Source organism: Cryptomeria japonica, chromosome 6 (assembly GCF_030272615.1).
Source record: "Cryptomeria japonica chromosome 6, Sugi_1.0, whole genome shotgun sequence".
Taxonomy (NCBI): Eukaryota; Viridiplantae; Streptophyta; class Pinopsida; order Cupressales; family Cupressaceae; genus Cryptomeria; species Cryptomeria japonica.
Window position 1 is genome coordinate 473,615,074 of NC_081410.1, and position 14,771 is coordinate 473,629,844.

Genomic DNA, 14,771 nt, shown 5'->3' on the forward strand with positions numbered 1-14,771 from the left:
CATTGTCTGCAAATTTTTACTCTGTGAATTTTTTGTGTGGGGAATAAGGAAATAGTTCATTTCATTCTCTCTATTCTTAATGGAAATGATTGGGAATTCCATGGGTTATGAGATCTTTATTTGGATGAAAGTTTGGAAGTTATCTTGCATGTGGTTGTCGTGAATGCACAACATGGGATTTATATGTATTGTGATTTCTTCCATTTATGATGTGATTGTATTTGATTATTGATGTTTTGGAGATTCCTTTCATGTTGTTAAAGATTTAAGGGAGTTTGTGGAGTTGAGAGGAGAGAGCATTGTGAGCTTCCAGTTTGGCCTTGCCGTGAGGAAGACTCATAGGACTCATCTCCTTCTAGGCCATTTTATATTTCCCTTGTTATAATGTGTTTTTTATATTTGGAATAAATTTACTATTTCTATTTGTACGTGTGTTGAGTCTATTTCATGATTTGGATTCAAGATTTGGTGTTAGACGGTTTTGTGAACTTACTAGAGATGTTTTTCCCTCCTAAAGTTTGCTTTATGTTTTCAATTGGATTTCCTTGGGTGAATTTTATTATTTTATTTTGTTCAAATATTATTAAATTTTATTTTGTTTTGATTCCAACGAGTATAAATACGTCATATTTGGCTCATTATGTTTCGAGCAGTTTTGAGCCAGCACTTTAGCAGTTTTCTGCAAAATTTACTTTGTTTCATATGCGCTAAAAGAATCATCATATGCACTAAAATAATCAGCATATGTGCTAAAATAATAGTCATATGCACTAAAAGATCAGTCATGTGCGCCACTTCAGACAATGTATGCGTCATTCTGTGTATTTTTTAGGGTTTGTCCAGTTTGAAGTTTGTTTGATGTTAGTTGGATTTTGGGCTATACCAAAGGCTTTTTGAGGGCATTTATGATTTTTGAAGTATTCATATGATTAATTTGCATGTTTTATATGCATTTTACACCATTTGAGTTGTTTTTGCTTCCTCTCTTGTTGATGCACCAAGAGAGAGATTGAAATTCTTGTGATTATGTGCCAACAAGTGGATAGGCCTTGCTGAGATTATTTAATGATTCATTTCAGATTTGATGGAATTTATTATGGCCTTTATATGTTGATTTGGCCAAGAGGCTCATTGGTTTTTGGTTCCCATGTTGTGACCTTTTATATGTTTCATGATTATAAGATGAGATTGTTGGTTGCATATGGATTGTTTATGATTTCAGATTTATGTATGTTCTCAAATTTAATTATGATTCTAGAGCCTCTTGTGTTTTCATATTTGAGACCATGTTAGGTGAGAGTGGGCTTCCTTGTGACGAACGAGGTCCGAGAGATATGCTTGCTTTAGGTTCCTTGTAAGGATGCGTGAAGTCTAGACCGCTAGGGCACATTGGGAGTTTATCATGTTATTGTAATCAAGTGCAAACTTAATAATAAACTCACGGGATGGATAGATAGATAATTAATTCATTTGAGCCTCATGAATTAGTCCTAGGGAGGATGTTTTAGGATAAGCATGAGAAGGTCGTGAAGACTGTAAGCTAATCTCCCTTAGTCTCTCATAGGTTGAGATGGCTCCACATGACCATCAGGCTAAGGGCCTTATGTTATGTGTTATGTGGATGGCATGTGATGACACTCCACCCCTACATGTGTTCCCTTTGATGATCTTATGACTATGCCTTGTTGATTGATAAACCTCTAGGAGTTTCTTATTATGGTTGTTTGTGTTGGGTTGTATTTGCTTGATGCTTGAGAGTGTTTTTGTAATCTTGTATTTTGGTATTAAATGTCAACCTAGATGTAGAGTGTGTTTTGGGACCCCGTGTCATCTCCCAGCACGGGGGGTGGTTCCTTTGGTTCCACATGGTCGGGTGGATGGTGCTTTTTACTATTGGGTTTTTCCCCTTGTTGTTGTTTTTCGTGCGTGGATGTGGATTCTCCTTCTTGATGGATTATGGATGAACCTTGTATCAGATTTATGTAATGAATATGGTCAAATCCATGTATGTGGTAGATGGAATCGTGTAAAAGGAAGAGCTATGTTCATGATGTATTGTTATGTAAATGTATTCGTAAGTAGTTCATAAATGGTAGTTAGGGTATGTCATGATTTGTAAATGTTGCAATGAGATGTATGGATATGTTCTTGTTAAATGAACGAAATGATTTCATGTACCCAAATTTGGCATTGGAGTTGCAATTTAAATATATGTGATTTATAATATAATCTTCTTGTATTGGTTAGAAATGAAATTTATGGTTATTCTTTAGATTGTGATTTAATATGTGAAAAAACCTTGAGAAATGGAATAATCTTAAATTTCAGTACTGAGGATGTTAGATAATATGGATAGGGTTTAGATAATGATGTCTGTATGTGCACACTTTGGAAATTATGAAAAGTATGCATATAATGCAAAAGGATTATGGAAGGAAAATATTAGGATTCTTGTGTTATACATTGGGGTTATTGTCAAATGAAATGATTATGTTGGGAAAGTGGTTGCATTTGTAGTTGGATTAGGAAAGGAAACTATTGCTACTGGATTCGTGGATATGCTTTTGGTGCTATGTGAAAACTATGATGTTATGAAGAAATTAGAAATGTGAATAGATCATGTTGCTAATAGGTAGATCATGATGGAGGAGACATATATGTCCATGTGATAATTTGCATGTAAAAGAAAATTTGGATTAAAAGGTATTGAGGCTTTAGAATGAAGCTAATATGAAATGGATTGATTTGGATAGTAATGTAATGTATATCATACTAGATAAATAGTAAATGACTTGTATATGATGTATTCCATGTACTTGTAATGAAGTTAATGGATTTATATTGTTATATGTTTGTAAGTCAATAAATGAACTTTATGATTGAAGGATTAGTGTGATGTTGTGCTTGCTCATGCTTAAGTAAAGAAATAAGAGAATTAGTTTATCATATGGATTGAAGAATGAATTATAGTGTATACTGTAGACACCTAAAATTGTCATGTCTAATTAAATAAATATTTTATTTATTTAATTATCTAAGCCTAATTCTTCTATTAATTAAATAAATCTTTATTTATTTAATTAATTCATTTATCCTCTTCTAGCCTTATTTCTCATTTAAATAAATACATTTATTTATTTAAATTATCCTTTTCCAAATTAAATAAATATTTATTTATTTAATTGATCTCATTTCTTCTATTAATTAAATAAATCTTTATTTATTTAATTAATTCATTAGCCTTTTCTACACATGATACATGTCATTCATCTCTTAATTCCTACACTACCTACCCCTTTCATTATTTTATTATTTCTTTTACCTACCCTCTAATCATAGCTGACCTCCTTTTACACCTCTCAATCTTATCCCTTCATTTCATATTGTGTCTTCTATATAAGGAGATGCTTCCTTCATTATCAAACCCTAATGAACTATTTGATCACTTGACTACACTACGATCCTACTTGCAACCACATTTTGTTCTTTGTTGAGCTCTTGTGCACATAAAATCTGAGAGCAAATATATCAAGCAAGATCAATGGAGATAGGAAAAATGGAGATCAAAACCCTATTGGACATGTAATGGTATAATCTTTGTGATTTCATTTTATTTGCATTGTCTTAGGTAATCTTCATATGTTATGGTGGATCTTTGTTGTTGTTAGGCTAGGGTTTTTTGGTGGTTGAATTCATTTAGCCTTTCAATTTTGTTATTATTGTTATCCATTTTCACCATATACATTTTGGCACGCCTGGTGGGACTCTTGTCCCTTTTGCATTTAACCTCCTTGTTGTAGATTTTGTGTTTTTGAAGTTGCAGATCGGACGTTTTCGGCAGCATTTTGATATTTTTGCGTCGACGTACTTTTGGATCGCGTTTTTGGCTTTTTGACGCGTCTGTGAACTTTCAGATCGCGTCTGGGTTTTCTAATCGCGTCCGTGACATTTTGAATCATGTCTGTGTTATCCATAGTATTTTATTTTGCAGGTTCTGGAAATCGCGTTTGTGTTCCTAAGTCGCGTCTGCGGTGTTTTTAGTCGCGTTTGTGCCCAGAAGTCGTGTCTGCATTCTAGAGCTGCGTCTCTGTCTCACAGAACCACGTCTGTGTCACTGAGTCGCGTCTGTGTTGAGGGTAATCATGTCTGTGTTCGCCGATTTCAAATTTTCGGTTTTGGATTTTTGCATTTAGGGTTTCAGATCTAGTTTATTTTGAGCTAACATTTTCAGATCTAGCTAACGAAATTGGTGCAGCTGGTCTTAAAAGCAAAATTGTTTTGTTGAAGGCCCCTATTTTCACAAAGTCTTTTGGGTTTAAAATTTACCTAACTTGTGTGCTTGCAGGAAGGGGTGATCATTTGAAACAATCCAAACTACTAACAGCTCTTTGTTGCAGGTCCTTGGCAAGGGTTTTTTGATTTTTATTGTGTGCCTTGTTTTCATAGATTAACAAACACTTCAATTGGTGCACTAAAATTGAATCATTGTCTTTTGTGTCTTGAGCAATAGACTCTTTTTGTTTAATCTTTAGAGGGCCTGTCTTCCCGTGTGGTCATTAGGACTACTAGTGAGAAGAGAACGACCCAAGTGGTAGCGAGGAAAACCCACCTCTTTCAAACCACTATAAACAAATGTATTCATGGTGAAAACTATGGATAACGTGTGCTGATTAGTTCATACTGACACTATGTCTCCCCATAAACCCATTTGATCAAATTTATTTGATCAGTTGTAGGGCGTAACCCCTACCAGCTGGGAGCCTTCTGTATTTACAGAGCTGAAAGTGCCGCATGTATGGCTACATGAGCAGATTTCCTTACTAGCACCTTTTTGTTTTAGAATCCCAAATCCTTCTAGTTGTTGGGGTAGGAGGTCGGACCTCTGGTAGTGGCCCACACACATACGGTTCTTAGTAGAGATACAAAGTTCACCACGGGGAGTTTTCGTGGGGACTGATGCTTGGCTGACCCGAGAAGTGAGTGCCGAGGGTGGAGCCAGTGAGGTCAAGCATCTAAGTATCCACTCTGAATAGCGTAGCCTCGGGGGGAAAACACTATGTGGGATCAACAACTATTGTCTTGGCCAGCCATAAGAATTGTGCTTGACTTATTTTAAACATTCAAACATTCAAGACCAAATAGAAAAACATTGTGTCTTTTGTGCCTTCAAGTGTATGCAAAACAATTTTGCATCAAACAACACACTTTTTATTGGAGTCATTTTTGAGTCTAGACACTTACAAACATTGGGTCTTCATCAACACTGTGTCCTCTTGTCACGAAAAATAGTCAAACAGTCAGATTTGGTCACAACAAAACGACTTCACAGATTGGAAAAAATTGCACAAATTTTACAGAAACGTGTTTGTGTCTGTCATAATCGTGTCTGTGCTGTCTAAATGCATCTGTGTAGGGCAGAAACGTGTCTGTGTTCCCAGAATTAACAGTACATTTTGCAAAAAAAAAAAACTCATAAGCGCGTCTGTGTTGAACAGAGACACGTCTGTGTCAGGAAACCACGTCTATGAAGTATACAGGCACGTCTGTGTTCAGAATTGAAAATTTTTTACAATCCAGCAAACAAACACAGTCAGTTTCAAAATTCTTGAGCTTCCTAGGTTGTTTCTCTAGGTTTCATTTAGCATTCAACCTGTCTTTGGGTCTCACACAGTCCATCATTGCTTCACATCTCATTTTACATTCACACTTGTCTAAAACTTGAGTCAAAAGGTCACTTGCTTGTCCTCACTATACTTTGTCAACACACTACTTACAACAATACTTTGCTAGGTGGTCCCTCATCAAGGTTTCTTACCTTTGGGTCTCATTTGGTCTTACTTAGAGTCAAGGTCAACTTACCTCATCAAGAGAAACTATCCTCTCTTTGGAAGTCACACCTACTCTACTACATACATACTTGGTCTTACACTTTGGACATTGCAAGTACACCTCAGATTCATTTACACTCCATCTAACTCTTGGTGTTCCATACTTTTTCCAGTTTCATCTAGTCTCACACATCTTGGTCAATACCTAGTTCATGGTTGAAACCCGTCTTCAAAAATCTAGGAGAGAAACTAAAGAGGCTCAAGAGTCCGCAAACATGAGTTCTTATGAGTATGACAATGATGTCTTTTTCAATACTGATCATAACACATTACCTGACATGGATGCCTATAGAAACATTCCAAATGTTGAGAACATGGGCATTACAAACAACAATGATACACACAATGACAATCTGGACAACTTTTCAGTACATTCAGCAGATGTGGAAGAATCCATTATGAATCCCCATTTCAATCGGTTGGTTGAGGAAATAATGAGTAGAGATAGACAGTACTTCTTACAAATGATGGCACAAAGTGGAGCCAAGATACCTCATGATTTTGACATGTCTCAAATAATGGAAAATTGACCTTTGCAACAAACTCACTCCAACATGGATCAAAGAAGGCCTAATAGTGGAGGCAATAGAGGACCACATATGGTACCTGAATCACCATCGTCTTTGCTTCAAAAACTAGAGGTCCCACATACACATGATCAAGCATATGATACTTACCTTCGTAGACCATTATGGAAGTCTTATGCAGACAGATATGCTCAATCACATACCCAAGCTAAGGAGCAACCACCAAAGCAATTGGATATTCAAAGGCATGCTCAAAATTTGGACACAAGGAAACCCCGTGTCAAATTTGGGGGCAACATAGTAGAACATGACATGCCTGTGGAATATGGTATACATGCACAAAATAGATATGGTGTTCCTCAACAGGAATCTATACCAAGTGGTCCATATACACAACATCACTATAGACCTCCTCCATATGAACATGTGTATGATCAATATCATCCATATATGCAACAAGCTCCTCCTCCAATTGGTTCCTCAAGAATAGGGTATGGTCCAAGAAGTTGATCTCCACCTAAGAGCAATTTGGAGCAACAAGTCAGGGACTTACAAAAGAAAATGGAGGACATAAATACACCAAAACCAACATACACAATGAGAGACATATGTCCTTATCCGTTCGACAAGAGCATTCTAATGCCTCCTTTTCCTACACACTTTGTGACGCCTAAATTTGATAAGTATAGAGGAAAAGGGGATCCTAAGGCACACATAAGACAATTTTTCACAGCTTGCATTGAAGTAGCTTCAGAAGAGACATATTTGATGAGATTATTCCCACAAAGCTTAGGTGATCAAGCTATGGAATGGTTCTCCCAACTCCCTCCTGGTATTAAGTCATGGGGTGACTTAGTAGAGGCATTTATTCAACATTTCTCCTACAATATAGAGACAGACATATCAGTCACTACTTTATGCAACACCAAGCAAAAAGAGGGAGAGTCTTTTGCATCATTTTTACAAAGATGGAGGAATCTAGCTAGCAGATGCTCTTGTGAAATTCCACAAAAACAAATGGTAGAGATGTTCACACAAAATGTTAACAAAGACATTGGCTATGATCTAAGGAAAGCTTGTTTGTCCACCTTCAGAGATGTTATTGAAAAAGGCTTAGCAACAGAAAAGGTCCTAATTGAGCAAGGAGTCATTAAGATATTTAAGGAGAAAAAAGATGACTTTAAAGGAAAAGACAAGCCAAGATTTTGGAATAAAAACAAGAACACAATCAATGATGGTGTTGTTGATGCCAATACAGTGCGACCCAAATTCATCTTTTTGGGATCAAGTTCTACAAACAATCAAGTGAATACTCAAACAACTTCTAGATCACGAAGGAAGTACACTCCATTGGGAGAACCACTTGAGTCAGTCTTCAAAAAGTTAGTGGCAAATAAGGTAATCACAGTTCTAGATTTTCCTCCATATGAACCAAAGGTTAAACCAAATTGGTGGAATGATGATGAGTATTGTGAGTTTCATAAGAGCAAGGGTCATAAGACAGGAAATTGTCATCAACTGAAGAACATCTTACAAGATCTCATTGATAGAGGCGACATTGAGATTGAGGGACATTCATCCAATCAAGAACATGAGATGTTTAAGGAACCATTCCAAAACATGACAAGGGAAAAGCTAAAGCCACAAATGATCAAACCAACTATACTAGAGCATCTTACAACTATGATTCAACTATCAATCACATCTCGATGGACAATTATGTCTCTACTATTATCATCAAGGACAAAACTCCTGAGAATTCTACTCAGAGACCTAAGATTGTCCTAAAAGGTGTTGGATCTTCTTCCGAACCTACCTCTGAATGTCATGTTACAACCCGTCGAGGTAAAATTACTTTGCCAGGTGCTTCAACTAAAAACACTGCTTCTTCATCAACCAAACCTGAGTATGACCTTGTAGAACAGTTAGGGAAGACACCCGTGCTCATCTCCATCCTTGAGCTATTACGCATATCCCCCGCACATAAAGCTATTCTTGACAAAATCTTGAGAGACATTGTTGTTCCTACTGATCTGAATGTGGACCAGTTTCAAGCCATGGTGGGATACCTTTCCATTCCGCATTCTCTTACCTTCATAGAAGCCGATGATGCCTCCATAAGTCAGCCACATAATGCACCACTACATGTTGAAGCCTTCATACACAAACATATAATCAAACGAGTCCTGATAGATGGAGGAGCAGGTCTAAAAATTTGTACATTAAGCACTATTAAACAATTGGGATATTCTGATAAAGCTGTGAATTCAACAAATCAAATCACCATCAAGGCATATGATGATGAAGAGCGCTCATCCAAGGGCACAGTCACCTTACCTCTTAGAGTTGGACCAGTTACAAAGGATGTGGTTTGTCAAGTCTTGGATCTAGATCTCACTTATAATATATTGCTAGGATGTCCTTGGATTCATGAAATGATGGCGGTCCCATTGACATATCACCAATGCATTAATTTTCCTCACAATGTAGTAGAAGTAATAGTTAACGGTGATCCTAATCCGTTCATATGCTGCAATAACCTGAGATAAAAAACTAAGACTATCATTCTCAGTAATCGTGAAGCTGTTCCTTCTTCGGCATACATTGATCCTGAGTCATTGAAACCTTCGACATCAAAGCAAGGTGAGCTTAAAGGCAAATTTCAGGACAAAGGCATGGGAGAATACACTTTAAATCAGACCATGTACTTACGACAAGTCATGAGTTCCCCAAAAGAATATGGAAGACCACATCCTAACAAGCAAGTATCCATCATGGTACTCAAATGGGACCCTACTACCTTTCAAAGATGGGGCGAACTGGAAGAGGAAGACTTATACAAAATGCTTTACAAAGACATTGAAGATGACACACAAGATCACATCAATATACCCTGTGAGAAATATGGCAAAGGCTTCAGGATTCTACAAAAAATCGGGTATGATGGAAAAAGCCCTCTTGGGTTACAAAAGGAAGGCATCATTGAACCTTTACAACCTGAATTGACTTTCAAAAAGGAACGCTCGAAGGGACTTGGTTTTCTGACTTCCAAGGTCCACACTAAAAGTATAGAAGAAGCATTACAAATCAAAGTTGCCAAAATTCAACAAGAGGATCGCTATTCCACAAACTCCAACGAATGGGAATGGGGTTTAGACAAATCCTCTAGTGACTACGAGCTCACCGAGACATTTAGAGAGCCGGATGAACCCACAGAAGAAGAGGAATTTTATAAAAAGTTCAGAGTTGGTCAAGGAGCAACCCATGAGGATTCCACACAGTCTTTGTCTCAAGGTTCTAGGTTGAAATCACATAGGATGAGAACACTTATCCCAGAATGCGCTACTAGTGATGACAATTTGGATTTGCTCGTGATCGAAACTTACGAGGAGAGTGCCATCGATGACCTCGATAATTACCTTGACATACCCAAATATAACTACATCTTCACTCTTAGCCCCGCAAACTTTGAAGACATTAAAGGCCTTCCCCTTGTTCACCATCAACTCATTGACTGGGATCATGAAGGACCAGCGCAATTTGACACATTCCAAAATGATGAAGTTGTTATTGACTATCTTGGCATATGAGATTATCTTCCCCCTGGGAACCATAAAGCAGGATACACTATAGAACTCAATAGCATGGCATATTTTGGTGAGGGTGTCGAACCTTCTAGTTGCAAAAATATGAAAATAAAAACAAACCAAGGGTCTTATGGTGAAAACCACACCGTGGCGCTGTCTGACCCCAAAAAAGTAAAAAGAAAGGACATATATAAGGGCAAAAACCTCTCTGAGGTACCCGAAGATGGAAGGCTCGACATTCTCCCAGCATCATATGAGGAAAAGTCATCCATGTTGGTAGAGGAGACTATCAAAACAAACATTGGTACATAAGAGGTTCCACACAACATATTCCTGGCTCAATCATTGACAGAGTCCGAAAGGTCAAAATCCATAAGTTTCTTCAAAGAATGACAAATCAACTTTGCATGGTCATATGCTGATATGCCTGGACTAGATCCGGATTTGGTAATGCATCATTTGACAATCAAACCGGGGGCAAAGCCAGTGAAACAAAAATTAAGAAAAATGCATCCACAAGTGGCATTACTAGTCAAAGCAGAACTTGAGAAATTATTGGATGTTGGATTCATACGCCCAATTGATTATCCTGAATGGATCTCTAATCTAGTGCCTGTCAGTAAACCAGATCGCAGCATCAGAATATGTACAGATTTCAGAGACATCAACAAAGCTTGTCCAAAGGATGACTTCCCATTACCAAGTATTGACTTGATTGTTGATCTCACAATAGGTCATGAAATGTTATCATTGATGGATGGATTTTCTGGTTATAATCAAATAAGGATCGCACCTGAGGATCAACACAAAACATCATTCACTTGTCCTTGGGGAACTTTCTGCTGGAATGCCATGCCCTTTGGGCTAAAAAATGTAGGTGCTACATATCAAAGAGCCATGACTACTATCTTTCATGATCTCATGCACGTAACCGTGGAAGATTATGTTGATGATCTCTTGGGTAAATCAATAGACAGAGATACACATTTGGACATACTTTCAATCATCTTTGATCGGTTGGAAAAGTACAAAGTAAGATTAAACCCTAAGAAATGTGTCTTTGGAGTAACCTCCGGGAAGCTCCTAGGATTCATTGTGTCCAAAAGAGGAATCAAAGCTGATCCAACAAAAGTCAAGGCCATCTTGGAGATGCAACCACTAAGAAATATCAGTCAACTTCGATCTTTACAAGGGAGACTCTAATCTATACGAAGATTCATAGCACAACTTGCAGACAAGTGTAATCCTTTTAAGCACTTGCTACATAAAAACGTCAAATTCAAATGGGATGATAACTGTCAACAGGCTTTTCAGACACTCAAAGATTATCTCTTGAATCTTCCAGTTTTGATGCCACCAGTTCCAGATCAGCCTCTGTTACTATACATCTCAGCTACTCCAACAGCACTGGGGGCACTCTTAGCACAACAAATTGTTGAGGGCAAGGAAAAGGCAATTTACTATATCAGTCGCACATTGGTGGGATATGAGCTAAACTACACACCAATCAAGCGTGCATGTCTCGCCATGGTCTTTGCTTCACAGAAATTACGACATTACATGCTCACTCATAAGACTAAGTTGATTGCAAGGATAGATCCATTGAAATACCTTCTCAATAAAGCAACACTTACTGGGCGACTAGCCAAATGGGTAATGATCTTGAGTGAATTCGACATCGAGTATGTGGACAGGAAAGCAATAAAGGGACAAGCCATCGTAGATCAATTAGCAGATGCCCCCATGATTGATGATGCTCCTCTAAGTTTGGAATTTCTAGATGAATTAATTTTAACAATGTCACATGCAAAGCCATGGCAACTGTACTTTGACGGCTCATACACATAGCATGGGGCAGGAGCTGGCATCCTCTTTATAACTCCTCAAGGAGACTCTATACCAAAATCATACCGCTTATCATTTCCTTGCACTAACAATATAGCGGAATATGAGGCATTAACAACTGGATTACGGATTGCAATTCAGTGGAAGATCCAGGAACTTCGTGTTTTTGGGGATTCTCAACTTGTCATCCATCAAGCAACTGATGATTACCAAACAAAAGATGAAAAATTAATGCCTTACAAACAAATGGTGGATGACCTGAAACAACACTTCACAAAGATAGATTTTGAGCAGATACCAAGAGAGCAGAATCGCGTCGCAGATGCCATGGCTACAATTGCTTCATTGATCGATCTACCTCCAAATGAGACCTGCTATGAGTTCTTGGTGGATAACCTTTTGGTTCCGTCATATGAAATCACTCCTACTAAGATGATATGTGTTTTTGGTCCCGAGTCCCAGTTATATGGTTTCATCTTCACATACCTTCACGATAATACCCTTCCTCCTAATTTATCAAATAACCAACGTCACACCTTCATTCACCAATCCTCTCAATATGTCATTTTAGTGGATATCCTATGCCGGCGAGGTCTAGATGGCACTCTTCTTAGATGTTTAGAAAGCAACGAAGCTCAAATTGCGTTATGTGAAGTACATGAAGGGATATGTGGTCCACATGCTAGTGGTCCTACCTTGGCCAAGAAACTCATTAGGACTGGATATTACTGGCCCAATATGGAAAAAGACTCATATCAGTTTGTCAAGAAATGTAAGCAATGTCAAATTCATGGAGACCTCATACATGCGCCAGCACAAGAACTACAACCACTTGCGTCTCCTTGGCCCTTTTGTCAGTGGGGACTCGATCTCATAGGAAAGATTCACCCTCTTTCTTCTAATGGTCATAAATTCATTATCACTGCTATAGAGTATTTCACAAAATGGATTGAAGCCGTGCCTCTCACACAAGTCACTAGAAAACAGATTGCTACGTTCATCCTTAACTATATCATTTGCCGATACGGTATTCCTATTTCCATTATCACTAATAACGGGCGTCCCTTCAAAAATAAGGATGTTCATGAACTCTGTGACTGCTTCCATATTTCCCATCATTTCTCCACACCACATTACCCCTAAGGTAATGGCCAAGCTGAGGTGTCTAATAAAACAATCCTTAAAATCCTTAAGAAGACAGTCGACGATGCTAGCCGTAATTGGCATATCCAACTTAATCCTGCACTTTGGGCCTATCGCACAAGTGTTCGCACACCTATAGGAGCTACAACCTATTCACTTGTCTAGGGCACTAAATCCATCTTTCCTATTGAGGTCGAGTTACCCTCTTTACGGGTCTCTTTGCAAAACATCATCAGTGATGAAGATTATAGGGTCTCTCGCTTACAAGAACTTGAACTACTAGATGAACAGAGACAAATTGCTTTTAACCATCTCAAGGCTTACCAACAACGAATGGGTCGTAGCTACAATCACAAAGTCAAGCCTCGTACATTTGAGGTAGGTGACTTGGTTCTCAGAGAAAACCCCAAGAATCAGCAAGATGGAGAGAAGAAGGGCAAGTTCGAACCAAATTGGCTTGGTCCTTACATCATTACAACAGCATATGGATCTGGGGCATATCAGCGCTCAACTATATAAGGTGAACCTTTGGAGGATCCTATCAACAACATGCACCTTCGCAGGTTCTACACATAGCTCTTCGGAATATCCTAATTCAAAAATACAAAAAAATCAAAAAAATTCGAAAAAAAAAAAAAAAGAAAATTGAAAAAAAGTAAAGAGAAATAATTTCGTCCAACGGTGAAAACCACTTCGGTAGCGCCTTGGGCAAGTACCATGGTGAAAACTGGGTCACCAGCACCATGCGTAGAGACATTGCTCCTCCCTTCTTCAGGATCCACTTTCATCCTTTCACTTTGCACACACTCACGACCAATTCATCCATAATAAACTTACCCATTCCCATCATGGCTTGTTATTGATCTACCCAAGATTGGTTAGCCATTCATAATAAACCTCCCTTTCCATCCATAATAAATCAGCTCTTATCTATGGCTACAACAAATCCTATGTCTAGTGATGGGTGTGGAACTGAGAACATCACACGTTTCGGGGAGTACAGTTTCTTTCAGCTTCCTTCAGTCTATTCGCGCACAATCCACAATAAAGAAACATTTGCATCGCCAGTCCGCAATAAGGTCTCATCTTCTTCGCAATAAAATATCAGTTTCATGGATTCAGTCAGTTTTAGATGAGACATAGCAGCAACAATGAGCTTCAACAAATCAAATCTTTCAACAGACTCAGACAACATATGGTTCCGTGCTATCTATCCTTTTGTGAAAGTAAACATTGTGACCACAATCAAATAAGACTTATACAAGTGACAAGAGACACTAAACTTGAGGAATACAGTGGATGTTGGTGTTGAGTCTTGGTTTTCTTTTGATTTTATCTTTTGGTGACATGTCTTTTAGCTTTTCCAGGATGTCTTTGACTAGAGATTATATCTCCAGGATGTCTTTGACTAGAAAGGCGAGGATGGGTATCGTCACCTATTTGTATTTGCTATCTGTGGATTGTCTTTTAGTAATGCTATGACTTGTCCAAGGATATGAGGACACTATGAGTCTAGTATGAATTGGGGCATTCTTTGTTTGTGACTGTCTTATCTCCATGCAAACAGGTACAATGACTTTTTGGGTCAAACATATGCCTCAATTGTCATAACCTACTTGCCATAATAAAGCTCAATGAAGATAACATACAAGAAGCTCTTTCACTTTCATATCTTCTGTCTTCCATCCCCCTTTCTTGATTGACTTCCATCGTCCTTCTCGAGTCCGCGTAGCCTGCTATCACATGACTGAGTATAATTCCACACCAAAAACATTCGCATC